The sequence below is a fragment of the Phodopus roborovskii genome, unplaced genomic scaffold, assembly GCF_943737965.1.
Source record: "Phodopus roborovskii unplaced genomic scaffold, PHOROB, whole genome shotgun sequence".
Lineage (NCBI taxonomy): Eukaryota > Metazoa > Chordata > Mammalia > Rodentia > Cricetidae > Phodopus > Phodopus roborovskii.
Window position 1 is genome coordinate 263,180 of NW_026126665.1, and position 21,435 is coordinate 284,614.

The 21,435-nt window shown below is 41.3% G+C and overlaps 1 pseudogene; it reads right to left on the reverse strand.

Moving 5' to 3' along the window:
* Window positions 1-2,210: 2,210 nt before the first annotated feature.
* Window positions 2,211-3,897, reverse strand: LOC127214129 (60S ribosomal protein L7-like; annotated as a pseudogene).
* Between the last annotated feature and the right edge of the window lie 17,538 nt (window positions 3,898-21,435).

Below are 21,435 nucleotides of genomic sequence, written 5' to 3' on the forward strand. Positions count from 1 at the left end.
AGAATCACATTATTTGTTCTTTTTTTTAAACTTAGCAATTGTTTTCAGAGTTCATCCATGTTGTAGCATATATCTGTACTTTATTTGTTTTGTGGTCAAATAATAGCCTGTATTGTGAATGTATCACATTCCTCTATCAATCCCCAGTTACTGGACATGGGTCTTTTTCTAGCTCTTTGGTCCTATGAATAATGTTGCTATGAACACTCACATACATGTTTTTATATGCACATGTTTTCAATTCATGGGTCCATGAATGGATGAAAAAGTTACAGTTTTGTTTTGTTTTTGGTATTTTAAGTCAGGGTTTCTTTGTGTACCTTTGTAGACCAAGCTGACCTCAAACTCACAGATATCTGCCTGCCTCTGCCTCCCGAGTGCTGAGACTAAAAGTGTGTACCACCACCACCCAGCCACAGATTATTTCCTAATGAGTAAATTTTATCTTCCTGACATATAGTAAATTATAAATAACTATTAAATGAGCACTCAAAATGTAAGGTATTTAGGAGTTTAATTGTATTTGCATGGTCTCTGTCACTTCAAGGCATGTATGCCTTAGGCAATTGGTTTACCTTTGGGTTTCAGTTTCTTTGTCTATATGATGAAGAAAAATATAATTACCTCATGAAGTTGTTTTAAGACTTGAAACAGGTAGCTCTAAATTCAGTGTCAACTACATTAATTATTTATTAATTATTAGTAATTATTTTAAATTTCTATGCTGTTGTGTTTTTGTAAGTGTGCCTTGTTTTTCAAAATCTTATTACTTCAGCTTCATAAGTGTTGGAATTCTAGGCATGTACCCCAAGTTCAGCTAAATGTATTCTTTCATTATCAAATATTGCTTAAGCTGAATGATATTATTTGAGCCTGCTTCCTGGTTGTCTGTTTCAGATTGACAGGAATAGATTGCTGACTCAAGGCTTGCATTGTGCTTTAGTAAAATTTTCAACTTCACAAATCAAAAGGAAGAATTTACTGAGCGTACAAATTCATGAAATAGGAGCTGTGGAGATGGCACAGTGGGCAATGTGCTTGCTGCACATCATCAGGCCCTTAGTTCAGATCCTCAGCACCCTTAAAAGTCTGGTGGTCTATAACCATATTCAGAGAGCAGAGGCAGCAATCCCCGGGACTCAACTGGCCAGTCAGTCTAGCCAAAATGGGGGCTGTGAGTTCAGTGAGAGATGCTGTCTCAAAAAAAAAAAAAAGTTGGAGGGCCAGTGGGATGGATGGCTCAGCAGGTAAAGGTGCTTACCACCAAGCCTGATGACCTGAGTCCTATCCCCAGGAGCTACATGGTACAGGAGAGAATCGATTGATACAAGTTGTCCTCTGACCTCCATACATGCATCATGGTGCATACTCACACACAGACACATTCATTCACACACTAAATAAATAAATTGATGACTGAGATAGAGGAAGATACCTGACATTGCCCTTTAGCCTCCATATGGCATACATTTGTGCACATACATGCATAAAATACACACATACACACAAAATATGAAATAGTGCTACCATTCTTATCAAAATAGATTCCAGGAACTGGGATTGATATGTAAAATAAGAAAAATAAATAAATAAATAAATAGATTCCAGGCTATGCAGACAGTCCCTGATTTGTAATAATTTGACTTATGGATTTTTTTTTCTACTTTACAGTGGTGTAACAGTAGTAGGTGCTCAGTAGAAACCACACTTTGAGTTTGGATCTTTTCCTGGATTAGGCATGTAAGATATGATACTGTTTTGTGTTGTTAGGCCAGTGGCAGGGAGCCATAGCTATCAATCAGCCACACCACCATGAGGGAACCATTTAGTTAAGTATACTAAATGTACCTTTTGCTTTTTATATTCTCAATTTATGATGAGTTTATCAGGTTGTAACACCATCATAAATTAAGGAACTTCTGTAGTAATATTAACATTTACAATCTAGAAACCGTGACCTCTCCCACCCTTCATTCCATGTAAGGATCCAAATTCAGGGCCTTATACAGGCTAGGCAAGTGCTCTGCCACTAAGCTATATCTGCAGCCCAAAGAATTACTTATACTTTCCCACTGATCTTTGAAGCAAAACAATTGTAACTCTCGACCTTTAATTCTTCTTGTTGTAGTCTTTTTTTTTTTTTTTTTTTTTTTTTTTGCCAAGCTGTGACTGTTTATTAACTGACCAGATTACAAAATACCACAGGCACCTTAGTTCATCCGTCTAATAAGCCTAATAAGCCTGTTTATCTGGTCTTCCCTGTTGCCAGCATCGCCACCTTCCACAAAGTGAGTGGCCTTTTTCTTCATCCCGCCCCGTGGAGAAGACAGTTTGAAGGGCCACAGGAAGTTGTTGACTTCCTTGAAGCGTTTCCCCACTGTGTAGATCTCATGGATCAGATCCTCCATGCAGATAATGCCGTATTTACCAAGAGATCGAGCAATCAAGGAATTGTCCATCAAGGCAATTCTCTTCTTATTGATTTTGCCATAGCCACACTTGTAGATGAGCTCGTTTACTGACTTCAGGTTGGGGTACCCCCATGCAATGTATGGTTCCACGATCTTCAGCATGTTAATCGAAGCCTTGTTGAGCTTAACAAAAGTGCCATTGAAGATCTGACGAAGATGGAGCAGCTGCAACACCTTGCAGACCTTTGGGCTCACACCATTGATGCCTGACGAATGCCAGCTTGGGTTCTGCAGGCACGTAGAAGTTTCCGGCTTTCCCTGACATCCTAGCCATGCGAATCTCCGTCCGGTACATCTGCCTGTATTTCTTGTGATAATTCTTTGCCTTTTCATAGATGAGCTTCCTCCATGCCTTCCGGAGCGTCTTCAGTGCAAACTTTTTCCGGAAGCGCTTCACCTTCAGCTCCGCGAAATTCCTTCGCTTTTTCTTAAGGGTCTCTGACACAGCAGGAACCTTCTTTTTCTTCTCTGGCCTGCCTCCATAGCTCCTTCCAGTCGGTGGGGGGGGGGGGGAGGGGAGAGCCAAAATCAATCTATTAATGTCACATTTTACCAAGGATTTCTCTCTCCTCTCTCTTTATACCTGATTTGGCAATCCATTTGAATTCTTTGTTTGTGCAATTCATAATTACATGATTTATCTGATGGGTCTCATCTCAAACAATGATATTCATCTAATAAGACTTGCTCTATATATAGGACTTAAGGAGAAATTTGATTGTTAAGAAGAAACAGCAGAGGTGCTGGTTAAAATGCACTCTAACAACCATTTCAACCTGGCTGCCACAATAAACACCAGGTAAACAATAGGTATTGGGGCTGGAAAGATGGCTCAATGGTTAAAAGCACTGTCTGCTCTTCCAGAGAACCTGGATTTGATTCTCAGTACCCAAATGATGGCTTACAACCATCTGTAACTCCAACTCCTAGGGAATCCTCTATCCTCTTTGAGTACCAGGTACATACATTCATACCCATAAATAAATGTGAAAAAATCATCAATAGGAATTACTTTTCAAAATTCTAAAGGCATGAAAATCCATGGAAAGGTGCTGGTAAATTTTGTTCCTGGGTCTTCTTCCCAGATGGCAAATATCTTTCTTTTCCCTATGGCACTAGTGATTTAAAAAAAAAAAAATTAAGTCTGTTCTCTTTTCTTCTTTTCTTTTTATTTCTTTCCTTTCTTCTTTTTTAAAATGTGTATAAATTTCTTTGTGGGTATACATGCACATATATGTGTTCAGGCCAGGTGGAAGACACCTTCAGATATTTGTCAGGTTTGTCTGTACCAGGTTTTTCTTTTGGGCCATCAATTAGCTTCCAAATCATGACACAGAGACTTATTATTTATTATGAATGCTCGACCATAGCCCATAGCTTAGGCCTGTTTCTTATTAGCTCTTTTAACTTACCTGTTTCTCTTCATCTACATTTTGCCTTGGGGATTTTTACCTTTCTTCCTTTCTCTCTCTCTCTCTCTCTCTCTCTCTCTCTCTCTCTCTCTCTCTCTCTCTCTCTCTCTCTCTCTCTCTCTCTGTCTATGTCTGTCTCTGTCTCTCTCTTTCTTTTATCTTACTTTACTGCTGTCTCCATAGCTGGCTGGTGGCTGCATATTTTGCTTTTATGCTGTCTCTATGGCTGGCTGGCTGGCAGCTGCCTGGCTTCTGGCCCCAGACCTGTTCCTCTCTTTCTCCCTTGTTCTCTTCATCTTCTTCTCTCTCTAGGTTCTTCCTCCTGTTTATTTTCTTTGCCCACTAGCCCCACCTATCCTTCTCTTACCTAGCCATTGGCTGTCCAGCTTTTTATTAAACCAATCAGGTGCTTTAGGCAGGCAAGGTAAAACAAATATAACACATCTTTCCAGCATTTAAACAGGGAAGCAGAAACAAATAATGAAAGTAATGTTCCATAGCATAAACAAATGTAATACATTTTTGTGTAGTTGAAATAATATTCCACAATACTTGTCCACCATTTGTTTTGTTTTGTTTTGTTGAGCCAGGTGTGATCACCAGCTTGGAACTATCCAAGTAGACTCAGCTGACCTGCCAGCAAGCTCCAGAAATCTACCTATGCTTTCCCATCATTGGGCTGGTATTATAAGTGTGTACCACCATGCCTTGGTGGGTTTTTGTTTGTTCTTGTTTTTCTGTGTGTATTCAGTGGGCTCAAACTCAGATCCTGTGCCTACAAGTCAAACATTTTATGGACAGAGATATCTCCCATATCTCCCTTGCTCTCTCCTCTGCCTCCTCTTCCTCATCTTCTTCTCCTCCTGTTCTCCCTTTTTTTCTCCTCCTTTACCTCTTCCTCCTCCTCTGACATAAATCTTGTCTTGAGAGCTATACCTTTACGCTCTCATCTAAATTACATCACTACCCAAGGTCCCTAACTGAAAATATTGTCATATTGGGGACTAGGGCTTCCTAGGTTGCAGCATTTAGTCAAGATCATCTCCATGCCACAAAGGAAATTTTCCATTTCACTTACAACAGCATCCCTAGTCATCACAGCAGTTAAAAAGTTCATATGGGATAATTGTAATGATAAAAAAAAGGGGGGGGAATGGATACCTTTCAGGCCCTGCCAAGGTATGACACTAAGCAACATGCCCACATGCAATAGTTAGTGCAAGAGATTTATTAGGGGAGATGGGGGAATGAAAGAGGGTAGAGACATGAAGGAGTGAGGTAGATGGATGGATGGAAAGACAGACAGACAGAGAGGACAGGGAAGAGACAAGAGGAAGAAGAGACAAGAGGCAGGAATGGTAAGAGGAGGCAAGGAGGCAAGAGAGGAGCCAGAGGCAAGAGTACCTGGCAGGCATTTTTAAGGGTTGCACATGTCACATAATTTGTGGTGGAAAGGCACCTGGTGGCAGGTGATGACTAAAATTTCCTCAGCAGTAGAGGCAAGCTACTGCTGCCCTCAGAACTGACACTAATAATTTTTTTTCTTAAAGTCATTCACTCCTTAGCACAAACTACTTTAATAGTCATGTTTTCTCCAAACTCCTGGTATAAAGATGGTTGGCTCACACTAAGATGTTCTGGTAGTATCTGTTGTTCTTTTGTTACAGTTATAAGAATAAAAGCTAGAGAAGGGGGGTGGAGGGTTCCCAAGTGAGTGGGGTCCCAAAATAAGGGACCATGTGGGAAAGCATAGCAGGTCCCACATTAAGTGAGGGTGACGGAGGCATGAGGGAATAACACACCAGGCAGATAGAGCTTGAATGAAGAGTTTATTTAGAAAGGGGAGTGAGGGAGAAGGGAAAAGACATAGAGGCACCAGGAACAGAAGAGGAGAGAGGGGGAGAGAGAGAGAGCAAAAGAGAAAGCAAAAGGCAAAAGAGAGAGTAAGTGAGCAAGGGTCTGACTTTTAAAGGGGTCCAGCCAGCACAATGCCTAAATCCTTACAGTATCAAAGGACCTAAAAAAGGTTGAAAAATTAGTGATTTTAGAATCTCAGATGATTTAGAACACAGTACATCCCTTACACTCATTAGGTATTTACTTTTGTATGTAACAACTCTATGAGACAGACACTATTTTTTTCACTTAGCTAAAAAACAAAAAAGGAAGATGTTTTAAAAGTCCATTAGCTCCCAGTACTCAGAAGGCAGAGGCAGGTGGATCTCTGTACGTTTGAGACCAGTCTGATCTATAGAGTGAGTTCCAGGACAATCAGGGCTACACAGAGAAACCCTGTCTTGGGTGGGGGAGAAAAGTCATTAACTTACACAAGGCTACTCAACAGAGTATGTGTGGAGAGCTGGTATTTCACCCAGATTTGTCTGGGTGTCCATCCTCAGGTACAGCCCACTTTGTTTCTCTTGAGACATGGTCTCCCACTTGTCCAGAGCTCATCAAAAGAGCAAGCAGGAGTGATACTCTGGGATTGGAGAGAGCAGGCTATATGTCAAGTCCAAACCATCCTCCCCAGAGTAGTTTTTCACATACTGTTGTCATAAGCGTTTGCCAGCCCCAGGTGATTGACTGGGCTGTGCAGAAGTGCGGCCACCTCCCTGATGCTGTTGCTTAGGGAAAGAGCTGCTGGGCTGAACCAGGTCAGGGCTCCAGCAACTGCTGCTGGCTGGGCCACACATACCAACAAAACTTCCTTATTTGGAAAATTCTTTCCTATCCTATTTGAGCAGGAAGACTATAATCTCTCATTTAAGAAAAACAAGATGTCTTGACCTACATCAGAAAAGGCACTGGAAAACACCAAAATAGAAAAACATACTCTAAAAAATCAAGTCTCTTTTTGACTACTTTCATTCATGGGAAGGTGGTAAGGCAGAGAATAAGAGAACATCATGAATCCTCCTTTTTCTTTAACTACAGATGCAGTTCTAAGTAGCAGAAAACTTTGCATCTCCGTCAAAACAAATATTAAAACCTTTTGCTGTAGTGAAAGTATATAGAAGCCAAGAATAGTACAGGTTTTAACTCCAAGGCAGAGGCAATGAGACTGGGAACTCCAAGCTACAGCAAGCCTTTGTTTCAAAAAAGAAAATTAGGTTTGGAAACTTAGCTCAGAAGTAGGAATTCAGACCCTAGCAACACAGAAAAGAAAATACACATTTTTGTTTATTGACTGATTATCCTTAGATCTTTAAATTTTCCTTTTTATTTTTTTCTTTTCTTTCTTTTTTTCTTTTGTTTCCAAGACAGAGTCTCACTATGTAGCTCTGGCTGTCTGGAATTTTCTCTGTAGACCAGGCTAGCCTCAAACTCACAGAGATCCACTAAGATTAAAGGCCTGTGCCACTATGCCAGGCTATCTTTAGAGTTTTCAATTTTATTTTATGTATATGAGAATTTTGCCTTTTGCCCACAGAGCTCAGAAAAGGGGGTCAAGTCCTCTGGAATTGGATTTATGGATGGTTGTGAGCCACCAAATGGGTGATGGGAATTGAATGTAGGCCCTCTAGAAGAGCAGTAGCTGGCGCTCTTAACTGCTGAGCCATTTCTTCAGCCCCTATTATTTATTTTTACTTTTTATTTATTTATGAATCTCATTTTGTACCCCATGCTGGCCTCAAACTCAAAGCAACCTTCCTGTCTCAGGTTCCTGAATGCTGGGATTATTACATGGGCTACTATACTCAGCTAAACTTAACATTTTAAAATTGTTGTTGGTATTGAGACTGAGAGAGAGAGCCCAAGTGGCAGTAGAATATATGTCATCTTGTTTCTAAGACTGAATTATACTTGCTTTTGGAAAAATGGGACATAGAAAGTATTTGCAGAGTGGACTAGTGAGGTCAGCCTGTGTGTCCACTCCTGGCACTGTTTCCAGCAGCAGCATGCTCTAGTGATGTGAAGAGGCTGGGTGTACTGGCTTGATAACCCATGATCCCCACAGTTGCAGGGTAAAAGTGAGAGGCTCATGAGTTATAGTTCAGCCTTGGCAACACAGTAAATCTCAGCCACTCTGGGATATACATGTCTGAAGCTGTTTTCTAAAGGTCCCACTGGTATACAGAGCAAAGAAAAGCTCACCACTTTCTGGAGTGCTCATAAAATCTTAATTATGCCTTGTTTTAGCTCCAGTTCTGCCTTCAACATCCTGACCCTGGTTAACAATGGGTTAAATCAGATTAATAACTCATATAAACATCTTCTCAAAAAAAAGAATGCCTTTGTGGTTGTTTTATAGTCGTGGTCTCCAGTAGCCTATGCTGGCTTAAAATTCTCTATGTACCCAACACTACCCTTGAATTTCTGACCCTCCTGCCTACACCACCATACCCAGTTTTATGTAGAGCTACAGGGACCGAACTATGCACATGCTAGGCAATCACTCTACCAACTAAGCTGCATTCTTAGTCTCAAAAATACTTAAAGAAAGAAAAGAAAAGTCAGAACACATGCTTCCCATTTCAAGGTCCTAATATCTAAATTCTTCATATAGGTAGAAGGGTAGAAATGATGCAACAGGCTTTCCATGTCCCCCAACTTGCATAAAGCTTGGACTGCCTCCTCTAACCAGTGAGACCTGGAGATGCTGCATTCTCTTGGCAGGAATATTGTAAACTCAAGATGGAGTTTCCTTTTCTTCTGCATTAATCTGCAACTAATGCTAGTGAACATTATCCGTGTTTAATTACATTTACTAACCATCTGACACAACTTCCCCTGGGAAGAAGTTTATCCGACTCTGACTCACTCTTTACAGCATGTTTGATTTGAGGAAATGGATAATGTACGCCCCGCTGGCTTTGGAATTTTAAACAGAAACCCACATGCTGCTGAGTCTTTGCTAACTCCCAAATATGGGAGAATGTGTGCCCCAGCCACATTTGGAGGAGGCATGCTCAGTATGACAAAAGGCAAAACCCACAGTGTGTACAGAGTGCTAGGCAGGGAGGGGCAGAGCCAACAGCCACTTAAAGGAGAAGAAACAACCACAAGAGAGAAAAGGAAGGCCGACAGTCTAGAGGACCACATCATTTTTCTGGAGTTACCCTGATGATGTCATGCAAGCGATCTTTTTACTGAAAGTAAAGCACAGTCCCAGCATCAGAAACTACAAAGGCGCAGACCTCTACAAAATTCACACAGCAATGCTTATAGACATAGCATGCCAGAACCAGAGATGAAATGAACCTTGTCCTGATGGCTGGGTCACCCAGGTCATGGTAAGAAGCCCTGTATGTCCCAGCTTTCTCTGAAAGAAAGAGCTGCCTTGGCATAGCAGCCCTGGATCCTAGAGCAGTGGATATAGCTCTCTGCTAAAGGCCAAAGAAGACACATAATTCCATGGAAACTCACTCCTAATATGGAATATCTCTCCTGCTCACAAGCACCACACACCTTCTACCTTTCAAATGCTTTCTTAAAAAATACTCTTTAAAATATGTGTTCATTGGAAAGCGAACAGTATCAGACTGTAATAATAGCCCTCTTCTGAAGTCTTTTCTTTGCCGATGACACTGTTCTACAGTACTTAACACATATCAGCTTGTTCAAACTTCACAGTGTCCTTAGAATGAGGTAGGTCTGTTATCACCTGACCCCATCTACAGATGAGGAAAATAAAATCCATACAAGTGCAGCAATTTCCCAGAGTCTCATAGGGAGAGCACAGCAAAGCTGAGATGGCAAGTGGCAACTCTCCAAAGACTGTGTGCTTCTTTGTTGCATATGCTATCTGAAAGAGTTCAAGACAGAAATGCCAATTCACATTATATATATATATTCAGCCTTGATAGATATCACCAGTCTTCCAAAGTGGTTCTTCTAACTTATAGCCTCACTACAAATGTGTGCATTCTACCTGTTCCACACCCTTACTAATACTTAGTGTTACTTTTCCAGTAGCTTTTCTGAAAGTGTATAATATAGCCTATTGTGTATTCAATTCAAGGTTCCTACTTATTGATGAACTGAGTGCCCTTTCATATAGTTATTAGCCATTTGGATGTTCTAAGGACACTAAAAAATTATTATCCTGCTGCTAAAGTAATACCTAGTAAGCTAGATATGGTAGTATATACCTATCATTCCAGCATTTGAAAAGAAGACAAGAGTTCTGAGGCCAGCTTTGGCTACATGAATCCATGTCCAATGCCTTCACCTCTCCCCCAAATACATATATAATATATGTATACATGGTGAAACATGCCTGTATCATTAGCTACTTAGGAGGCTAAAGTAGAAGGATGGCCCAAGCCCAGGAGTTTAAGATCAACCTACAAAATATAGTGAGCACCATCTTAAATATAAATATAAACACACACACAAACACACACACACACATATCATACTAATGATTTGGCAAAGTAGAACATATCATAGTAGTTTTGTACTATGCCAGGGTAGCTAAACTATAATTGCATTTTGTTTATTTGTTTTTCAGAATTCCTTCCTCTGTTTGTTTCTGGAATAAGGTTAGTCACTTCCAAATCTGTATGATACATGAAAAGCAGCTACAGTTATGGTCTGACAGTGACAGATGAGATACTGTTACTACTCAGTGTTTCAGATCTATCGGCTCACTTTATTACCATGAGATAGTAGTTGGGTGCATGGCTTTTCCAGCACCTATCAGACCCTTAAAGAGTGACTCAGAAATGTCTTTGAGCCACCATGACACTGATGCAGGGGATTTTAGAGATAGTGGAGGCTGGTGCTCTGCCACACTTCACAATCAGGCTCAGGACTAGGAGTAGGAGCAACAGTTCACACAGACTGTTTAAACTGTTTCCATGGTCGCCTAACATCAAAGCCCTAGATGAACCCTGGGCCTTCTAGCCAACACTTTTACAGCTTCTCTATTTTGATCTATGCTAATTTGCAGAAATTTCATCTTCTTATAGCTCTTCAGGTTAAAAAAAATCTTTTAAACCAGACTCATGCTGTGTCAACATGTTTAGAGTACTAACCACAAAAGTAGAAACCACCTGGGGGCCAGAGCGAGGCCTCAGGCCCTACCTATTCCGGGAATAGTTTCCTAGATGTGAGTTAGAACTGCAGTCCTTTGATTTCAGGGTTACTGTCTCAAGGCTTCTTTCATATGGTTGTACATATGTACTCTCTAGAGTAGGAAAATGCTCTATAGAATGAGTGGTCTCCAAGACACAGTGATAAGCCATATGTGATGGCAAATGCTTTGGTAGAACAAGATGTTCTGATGCAGCAGTTATCTCAAAGCATGGGGGGCTCAGATAGGAAGATCCTAAAGTTTGAGGCCAGCCTGAGCTTTGGAGCAAGACCCTATCTTGAAACAAAAATAAAAAGATTTGATAGAGGATGGGGCAGAGAGTAGCCCAGGAGATGGGCAGCCAGAGACAAACTTTGCTGCGTCTCCTGGACAAAGAAGGGTAGGTATCTTTTCTTTGTTCATGTGCTTTGAGACAGAGTCTCAGTACATAGCCCTGGCTGACTTGGAACTCCTAGAGATTGGTGTGTCCCTACGCTCTCAAGTGCCAGGATTAAAGGTGTGTGCCAACATGCCCATGTTGGACAATTGAGTTTTATAAGGACAAGAGTTAATAGGACATTTCTGTTTAACCCAACTCTTGAGTTTGACTCTATCCTTATACACTAGGAGAGAATATTTGCTTCCTTTAAGAGAAGAAAACCACAGGGGAGTGATTGAGGGCAGAGTGTCATTTAGAAACTAATTGTGATGAAAAGCTGGTGCTACCCGCCTTCTTGCCATGTCAGTTCTGCCTTGCTGCCTTCTTGAAGAGGAACGAAAAGTAGATGTTATATCTAAGGGTTTCAATGGCCGCAGATACTGATGGCCTATTTTTGGTCCGCTCCTGTCACTGTCCCCTCAGTGAAGGGGGAAGTTAGCCCACAGGTTGACTGATGAGCTTGAGCCCCAGGCTGGCAGGGAGGCCACAGCTCAAAGAGTAGGGGCACCCAGGGGTAACATTATCCTGCCAGAGCTGAACAAGGAACCAAGTGTTTAGAATAACTTCAAGAAAGTCGTGGGCGTTTCCTCTGTCAGGGAAACAAGAAACCACAGTGAGATAGTGGATGGCTATTTTCAGGTCACAGATTATCGGCTGCCACTGCTGCTTCCTGTTCGGAATTCAATGAAACTTCTTTCTAGTCACTGAGCCTTGTGGACACTGAGCATGAGTGCCATAGAGCTTCAGAGTTCTGCCTGGGGATCTGATATAACCCAAATGTGGGAATGTGTTTTGGGGATGAAGCTTCAGGAGTCATTTCTTGTTTGTTGTTTTGTTTTTGTTTCTGTAGGTTTATGTAGGTCAAGCTGGATTCAGACTCTCTATGTACCAAGGATGACCTTGACCATCTGCTCCTCCTACATCCACCTGTTGAGTGCTAGAATTACAGGTGTGCACCACCGTGCCCAGTTTCTGCAATGCTAGGGAGAGAACTGAGGACCTGGTACCAGCAGAGCCACATTCCCAAGCCCAGAGTCTGGTTCTTAATAGAGAAAGTGGTGGATAAGGGACCAATAGCAATGATTGATTTTACTAAGCTTACAGTATTTGTCAGGCTTTTTGCGCTAAGAGATTTTTCGTGCATTATCTCATTTGATTCTCAAAACCTCCTTAAGAGAAAGTAATGCACAAAGGTAGAACAGGGAACCAAAACAGGGCTTTTCTCCTCCCTCCTTCCTTTCCTCCCTCCCTTTCTTTTTTCCTTCTTTCCCTGTCTTCAATTCCTCCTTCTCTCTTTCTTTCCAATTTATACACATGAAACCTCTATCCAGAGCAAGGTAGGACATTCCTATCATTCCTCAGAGTTCTGTCATACCCTTTTCCATCAAATATTTGGTGCCCTGATCCCCAAAATAACCAACATTTTTATTTCTGTCCTCAAATGTTTTTTTAACCTATTCTTTGTTTGTTTGTTTGTTTTTGGAGCCTGTCCTGGCACTCACTCTGTAGACCAAGCTGGCATCAACACACTGAGATTTGCCTATCTCTGGTGCACGAGTGCTGAGCTTAAAGGTGTGTGCCACCAGCATCCAGTGGTCTTTACCTATTCTTGAACTTCAGACCAGTGGAGCTGTATTCTTGTATCTGGCTTGATTTGCTCCACAGAGTCTGTCTGAGATGTGTTGGCATTGTTGTATGTATCAGCATGTTGCTCCGTTTTTACTACAGAGATGCATTCCATTTTATGAGTTTGTCTAGCCTCTTGTTAGTGAATTTGAATGCCCTCTCCCAGTTTTAGGTTATTTTGAATAACGTTGCCATGAACATTGCTCTTAGTTAGGGATATTTAACTTTTTAGTAAATACTGCCTTGCCAAAGCAATGGGGGCTATTTCATACTCCCAGAAACCCTAGACCAGAATGCTAGTTCTTTCATGACAATAGAATTGTCATTTTATTCATCTCAGCCATTAGAGTGAGTATAAGAATTCTATCTTTCTAATTCCTAAACCTATATAGTATTGTAAACTACTGGGATGGAGCACCTGCTATATCCATGTTTCTCTGTCATGGATAGGAATGAGAAAACAAAGACACACTCCTGGCAGAAAGAATTGAAAGGAGCTCTTTAAGGCAGCCGGGTGCCAAGAAGCCTGTCTCCTCTATCATTTCTTGATTGAGTACAACATGCCATTTTCTAGGAAAGGCATTGTTGGAGAAAGCTCTCTTGTGGTTTCTGCTACAAAGGCATACCAAGTGTGTGGCCAGTGTGGTTAGAACCTACTTTAGAGTCAGCCCTGTTCTTTCCTAATGACTTGAAGTGGTCAGGTCAGATATCAAAGGACCATCAAGGATGGGTCTGTCCCAGGAGGCACGGTGATGTAAGGCATACAACCTTCTGACATTATTCTAGTTTGGCCCTCTCCCTAAGTCACCTAGCATCTCTCTGTTTCTTACTGTGTCTAGGATGCCTGCATCTTCAGTAGGGCTTCTCCCCTTGCTCCTTTTCTACCATGCTGATCTATCCAGTACTCAGAAGCAGGATGACCTCTTCCACTCCATGTCATTATAAAGTGTCCCCACTGAAGGTAGCCTCCCCAGGAAGACCCTCCTTACAGGTCTGGCAGATGTCTCATCTCAGCTCAAGCTGTTCTTTGCTGTGAAGCCTTCTTTATTTGCTCTGTCATTCCATGGAGATGGATGAACTGATACATTGTATTATATACACCTCCTCTGTCTACACTGTTTCTTCACCAGACAGAGATTTTACAGAGTGCACATCAGGCTTGTAGCAGATTCTCAGTAAACACCCACTGACTGAGTGTGTGAATTTATGATTGAATGAATAAAGGAAGGGATCTTGAATAATAAAGGGACATAAAAAATAAAAATTAAACCACTATCATCCTTCAAAGTAAAAATATATACATGTATTTGTTCTATGAAACAATCAGGTGATACTTTCCTTTTCTTTTTCTTGAAACAATATTTCATTAAGTAGCCCAGACTGGTCTTGAACTCAAAGCTAGGCTCCTGCTCCAGTTTCCTAAGTGCTGGTATGTTTTTATATATTACTATTCAAAAATAAGTTGAATGTGGGGTATAGCTGTTTACTTGTAGTGCATTTCTTATACCACTGCAAGGTCCTGGGTTTAGTCTCCAGCACCACATAAATAATTTGTAAAAAATAAGGATCACTAGAAGCTAGGCATGCTGGTACTCACCTACCACCCCAATACTCAGGAGGCTGAGAACGAAAATCATAAATTCAAAGCTAGCCTGTTCTTCATAGTGAGATCCTGTTTCAAAAAAAAAAAAAAAAAAAAAAACTTTTTTAAGAAAGAAAACAAATGCAAGTTGAAAGAACAGAGAGAGAGAAAAAAAAAGTAAAGGCAGGTTTTGTCTTCCTATTAACTCTCCTGAGATCTATTCAGCTACTCAATGTGAGTATATGTGTACATGGGTGGAGGTCATGGGACAACTTTGTGAGTTGGATCTATCTTTCCAGTTATGGGTTCCAAGCATCAAATCCAGGTTATCAGGCTTGTACATAAGTGCTTTACCTCCTGAGCCATCTTGCTGACCCCCGAAGGTGTTGTCATTTGAGATAGGTGCTTACACTATAGCTCAAACTGGCCTGGAAGTTATTGTCACCCAGATAGACCTAGAACTCACTGTGCAATCCTCCTGCCTCATGTTCCTAAGCGGAAATATTTCATTCATATTAATTACAAAAGTTTAACACGTGCACTGTAACCAATTCAGACAGTATAGAAATAAAAAGGTGAATATTTCCTATAATATGAGTGTATAAATATGCATGTAATTATTTAAAAGAAAAATAATACTGTGCTGTGTGGTTTCTGCTCATGAACATCTTATATATAATGTACACACACACACATACCCTTCTTTTTAATAGCCACATAGTATTACATTGAATGGTGAGCTATAATTTAGATGTTTCCTAAGCCTGTGCTAATATAGCATACTCTTTCATAAGCACAGAGCCCCCAAAAGAAAAATTCATTGGCAGTTGGGGATTTGAGATAACAGGTTCATCACGGGATGCTATGAATGCCAGAAAAGACATAAACTAGAAAGCCTGTTTGACAGTACATGTACATCCAAGGACAAAATTGAAAGGCATTAATGTCCCTTAGAGGAAGCCAGCACTCCTCCCACCAGGCCCCATATTTCATTGGCTAGGACATAGAGGGATCCAGCATCCCCAGAAGTATCCAGGAACTGAATGCAGCAAGCAGTTTGCTTTATATGAACAAATTGGTTTTACAGAAACAGGAAATTTCTCTCATATTTTAAGTCCAAAAATAGAGGAAATATGCTGGATACACAGGGAATTGGGGAATTTGGCTAGCATTGTGAAGTAACATTTATGTGTATATTGAATCTGACAATCTCAACATGAGCTATTATGCACATCTCAGGAAGCTTTTTAGTGTGTTCACACAGTAATAGAATATGGAAGAAAATAGTTGTAAATATGACTGTCCTCAAAGATGCAGGAACAGGTCCCTTTGCACACTGAGGGAGAGACTGTAAAGGGTGTGACCTGACCCTTCCTCTTAAGGCTGGCTTTCTGGTTTCTGCCCACTGTTCCTGGTGTTTTCCAACCTGGCCTGCATGCCTGCCTTTGTCTGGACAGTGTTTTCTTCTCCTTCCCTGACCCCCCAAGTTCCTACTTTTAACTGCTCTTTCCTCACAATAGAAGCTGTCCCCGAATAGCCAGTGTAAACTTCCTCTCTGTATTCTGTGACAACCCTGCCTTTTAAAAAACTTGCTGTTAGAACAGTGAGCATACTTACAATAACATTTTGATTTATGTGGTTACTGATTGAAGTGATGAAGCTCTCCACTAGGATGCATGCATACTCCTTCAGGGTACAATTCCTAAGGCCTTATAAATGTCAGACATGAAATAGGTATCCATTAAACAACTACTAAGCAAATATTTTAAAGGCTGATCTCTGTCAAAATTGTCAATGCATAATTGTATGACTCAGTCATCCAGATTAAACTCTCTGTCCTGCAAAAGAAAGTACACGCTTGTCCTAAGATGGCATTGCAAGTATATTGATCAATACAATAGCTATGCTAGCAGAGGCTTAGAAAATGCTCATAGTGTGGTACATTAATCAATGAAATGCTATGCAGTCATTGATAATAATGAGAGATCTAGTGATAGGAAAATGAGGAGAAATTAGAAGACAGAGCTTGAAGGAATTTTTAGATTAGTATATTATAATAGCAAATATATGTCATGGCTTATGCTGTTAATATCAGCATTCAGGAGGCTAAGGCTTAGAGAATCAGGAGTTCAAGGCCACCCTTGGCTACATGAAACCTTATCTGAAGAAAGCTAAAAGCAAGAACAAAATCTATGCAATGTGTAATACCAACAGTGACCCCTGATGCAGACTGGATTTGAGATGAGTGATAAGGCTGTGTTAGTGAAGCATCACTTTTTAACAGTTACCCATTATAACAAGTGTATCACTTTAGTTAGGGTATTGATAATGATTATGCCTCAGGTAGGTGGGAAGTACATGAGGGTTTTGAAAATGGGTTTTGAAATACAGAAGAACTGAAGGTCTCAGCACATGTAGGCAACTGTTCTGCTAATGATTCATGTACTCAGCCTTATTTTTACTTAAAAAATATTTAATGGGACGGCGTGCATGCCATGTCCCACATGCAGAGCTGGTTTTCGCTTTCAATTTTTACATGGGATCCTAGAACTGAACTCAAGTCTTCAGGCTTGATTGACAAGCACATTACCCATCTCAACAGCCCTCTTTTTGCTTTTTTGTTTTGAAAGGTGTCTCACTGAGTCTTCCAGACTTTGAACTTTCAGTCCTCCTGTTTCAGTCACCCACATACCAGGAATAACAGGCCTGCACCACCAGGTGTGGTTTGAGATTCTTGTACTGGCCACTCAATTTTATTCTGAACCTGAAGCTGCTTTAAAACTATTTCTAAAAAGCCTGTGAGCCATATGTAAGATTCTAATTATTTATTTTACATTGATATGCTTTCTGAATTTCTTACAGTACATGTTACTTTTATGATTAAAAACTACTAAAGGAGCTGAGGTTATTTCTCAGTAGTACAATTGTCAAGCATGCATGATGCCCTGGGTTCAATCCTCAGGATCAATGGAGTGAGGGAGGTAGAGAAAGAAGGGAGGCACAGAGAGAGAGAGAGAGATAGAGAGAGAGAGAGAGAGAGAGAGACAGAGAGAGAGAGACAGAGAGAGAGAGAGACTATGGAGAGAGGAGGGAGATTTAAGAACTAGACATGGTGGTTGTCTTAGTTACTTTCCATTGATGTGATAAAACACTCTGACAATAGGTTCTTCAGGAAGAAAGGGTTTATTTGGTTCACAGTTCCTGGATACAGTTCATCATGGTGGGGGAGTCAAGACAGCAGGGGCTTAAGGGAGCTGAGAACAATGATCGAATATGTTCAGCTCTCTTCTTTTATATAGTTCAGGATTCCATTCCAGGAGAGGGTTCCATCCTAAGTGAGGTCTTCCTGCCGAAACTCTGGTAATTCCACACAAGTATGTCTAGAGGCACCTCTCAGGTGATTCTGGGTCTCATCAGGTTGACAACTGAGATTAACCATCCCAGTTGCATATGCCTATACCTCCAGAACTTAAAAGGCCAAGGCAGGAGGATTAGGAGTTCAAGGGCAGCCTGAGATACACAGAAAGACTCTTGTCTCAAACCAACAGACAAAAACAAAAACAAAACAAAAAACTAAGAAACACTAAAGATCAAGAAGAGGAAAAATCCAGGAATGATGTCACATACCTTTAGCCCCCCAGCACTTGAGAGGCAGAGGCAGGAGGGCTGGCAGATCTCTGAGTTTAAGGCCAGCCTTGTCTACATTATTCCAGGACAGCAAAAGCTACACAATGAGACCCTGTAGAAGGAGAAGAAGAAAATTAGGAAGAGGAGAAGGAAGAGGGACAAAATACTATCATTACAGTCTATTCTATATATTCAAATATATATATAGAAGCAGGCTAATATAAAACATGCTTCATAGCTCCCTGGCCATAACACTGTACCTGCCTTCCCCTGGACACCTAAAGGGTGACTTTATCACCCACACAATCTCTGTACCACCTTAAAATGTCCCTAAGAGACTGGAAGCATTTTGTGGTGGTTTTTGTGACCCCTTGAAATACATATTCAAAATTTACATAGCTACCACTTCCTCCAATAGCTAAGGGAAATCTTGGGAGCCCCTGCCATTGATTATCTGAGGGAAATTTTTTTAAAAATTAAGTGTATTTGTTTGGGAGGAAGCATGCCATAGAACACGTGTGGAAGTCAGAGGAAAATTTAGAGGAGTTTTTTCCCTTTCTACCACATGGATTCTGGGACCCAAGTCAGGTCAGGCTTGCCAACAAGAACCTTTACCCACTGAGCCATTGTGTGGTTTCTCATGTGAAATTTTTGTAGTTTTGGGGTTTGTTTTTTTTTTTGAGACAGGATATCTATGTAGTCTTGGCTGTCTGAAACTTACTATGTAGACCAGGCTGGCCTCAAACTCACAAAGATCTGCCAGCCCCAATCTCCCAAGTGCTGGAATCAAAGGTATGCACCACTACTGCTATGTGAAATTTTTTAACAATTTATTTAACTTTATTTTATGTGCATTGGTGTAAAGGTGTCAGATCCCCTGGAACTGGAGTTACAGACAGTTGTGAGCTGCCATATGGGTACAGGGAATTGAACCTGGGTCCTCTGGAAGAGCAAGCAGCCAGTGCTGTTAACCACTAAGCCATCTCTCCAGCCACTCATCTGAAATTTTTAAAGACAGTTTTCACCCTCTGCTATAGAAACACAAAGATATATGTTTCCTTCCTTCCTTTTTTTCCTTCCTTCCTTTTTTCCTTCCTTCCTCTCTCCCTTCCTTCTTTATATATAGAAACCCTGTCTGAGGGGGATGGGAGGGAGTGGGAAATACAGAGAGTGGTACTTAATGAGAGGAAACACAGCATGGTGTGGCACAAGATATCTGACAGATTTTCTGGGCTGTCTCTCTTTCTCTCTCCTTTCTGTTTGTCTGTTTCTTTTCTTTTTTCTTTTTCTTTTTTTTTTTTTTTTTTTTTTTTTTTTTTTTTGAGACAGGGTTTCTCTGTAGGTCTGGAGCCTGTCCTGGAACTTGTTCTGTAGACCAGGCTGGCTCGAACTCCTAGTGCACAGTAGATAGAGACAGAATATCCCTGGGACTCCATGGCTGGCCAGCCCAGCCTAGTCTGTAACCCCAGGTGCTAATGAGAGGCTGTCTCAGACACCATGGTGGAAGTGATTCTGAGGAGTGACACCTGCCTGTGTGTTTGACCTCCAGCTCTGCATGTACATGCACACACAAAATAGTATTCAGGCTCTACAGGGCGTCTTGGTCAATCGTAGAATACTTGCCCGGCATGTATGAGGCCTTAAGTTTGGTCCCCAGTACCTGGAGGACAACAATTAACTTGTCCTTCACTTACCTTTCACTTTTCTACTACTTGTCTGTTAGTAAGCTCAAAATTTGTTTTCCAGATAAATGCTGTTTGCTACTTGATCAAAGCAAGCCTGATTCCTGGACATACACTGCTCCTAAAGATGTTATTTATTTTTTCCCACTCTGCCTCCTCTTTTTATCATCCATCAGTAAAAGTGGCCACCCTCCTGTTGGATCCAAACCCATGACAAGGGCCTGTGGAGTCAACCCTCTAGAGCTAATTTAGGCACATGAGCAGAAAGAGGAGCTTTGGACCCTGTTTCATGGACCTAAGAGGTTAGCTCAGACATCACTGCTAACAGGTTCAGAGCAATACTAAGGAAGAAGGAAGGGATGGAAAAAAGGAGACAGGGAGTAGGGGAGGCCAGACAGACAAGACAATCTGGTGAAGTTACTAGCCACATTATTCCCAAACTGGATAACTTTAGGGTTCTAAAACTTCACACACCAGTGCTCTTTGACCATATAAAACAAAACTCTGTTCGAGACTCTGAAAACTGGGAAAGAAGAAAAAGAACAGCTTGTTCTAGACTTAGAGATCTGTTGTAATGATGGAAGAAATTGCAATATTGGAAGAGGTGGGGCTAAAGGGGCAAAGCAAACTGCATACAGTCTGCTTTACTTAAAAAGACTAAACCTCTGCCTCGGTGACACGGAACTTCACAGACCTAAAAGCTATTTTCCCAATAACTTGATACTATCTTTGATCAAGGTACTAGCCGCAACAACAGCTGCACTAAGCCATGGGCTCCTGTGTGTTATTTTTATCTCAAAAGCTCACTAGGGCACCAGTTTGTAAGGGCAGGGCTGGAGGCCTGAATCCTATTGTGTGCCCGGAGGAGACACATTTTTATTAAATGGCTGATTAAGACTCCTGCACCTTCACAATTGGGTTCTTTACTAAATGCTGGATCAGAGAACTCGGCCTTGGTCAGGTGGCCTCAGCAAGAATTCCTGCCCCGGCTTATTCCTTCTGAGAGTTCACAACCCAGCTAGCTGCACAGAGGATGGCTGGCTAGCTCAGGAAGTCAGAAAGCAGAGGGAAAGAAAGGAACTCTTAATTTCTAACAGTAAAGCATTTCCCTCAATATTCTTATCCAGAAACAACTTTTTAAACCCCAAGTGTGGCATACACAACTCTGAGTTAAACTAATCTCTTCTTCAAGTTTCTTTCCACCCAAGGTCTTCCTCACAGTGTCCACGGGCCGTCTCCTTTTCCTGTCAGCGGTTTTGTTGTTGTTGTTGTTGTTGTTGTTGTTTTGTTTTGTCTTGTTTGTGGGCACCTTCCAAGCCACTGTCACATTTCACCATCATCCCAGCAGAGGGTGCCAGAGTGACGCAGATGAAGCTGAAAAAGATCAGGCCCAGGAGCAGGCAGAACTTCCCAAACTTCAGGTGTTCTCAGTCCAAGTGTCCAGCCAGGACAGACACTCCAGGTCTCCTCCTTGAAGCCCCCCCCCCCCTACTCTTTTCAGAGAAGAAAAAAAGGCCAGACTAATTTCATTGCATTAAAAAATATATATTACTGCTTAACGATTAAGGCTCTGGTTAC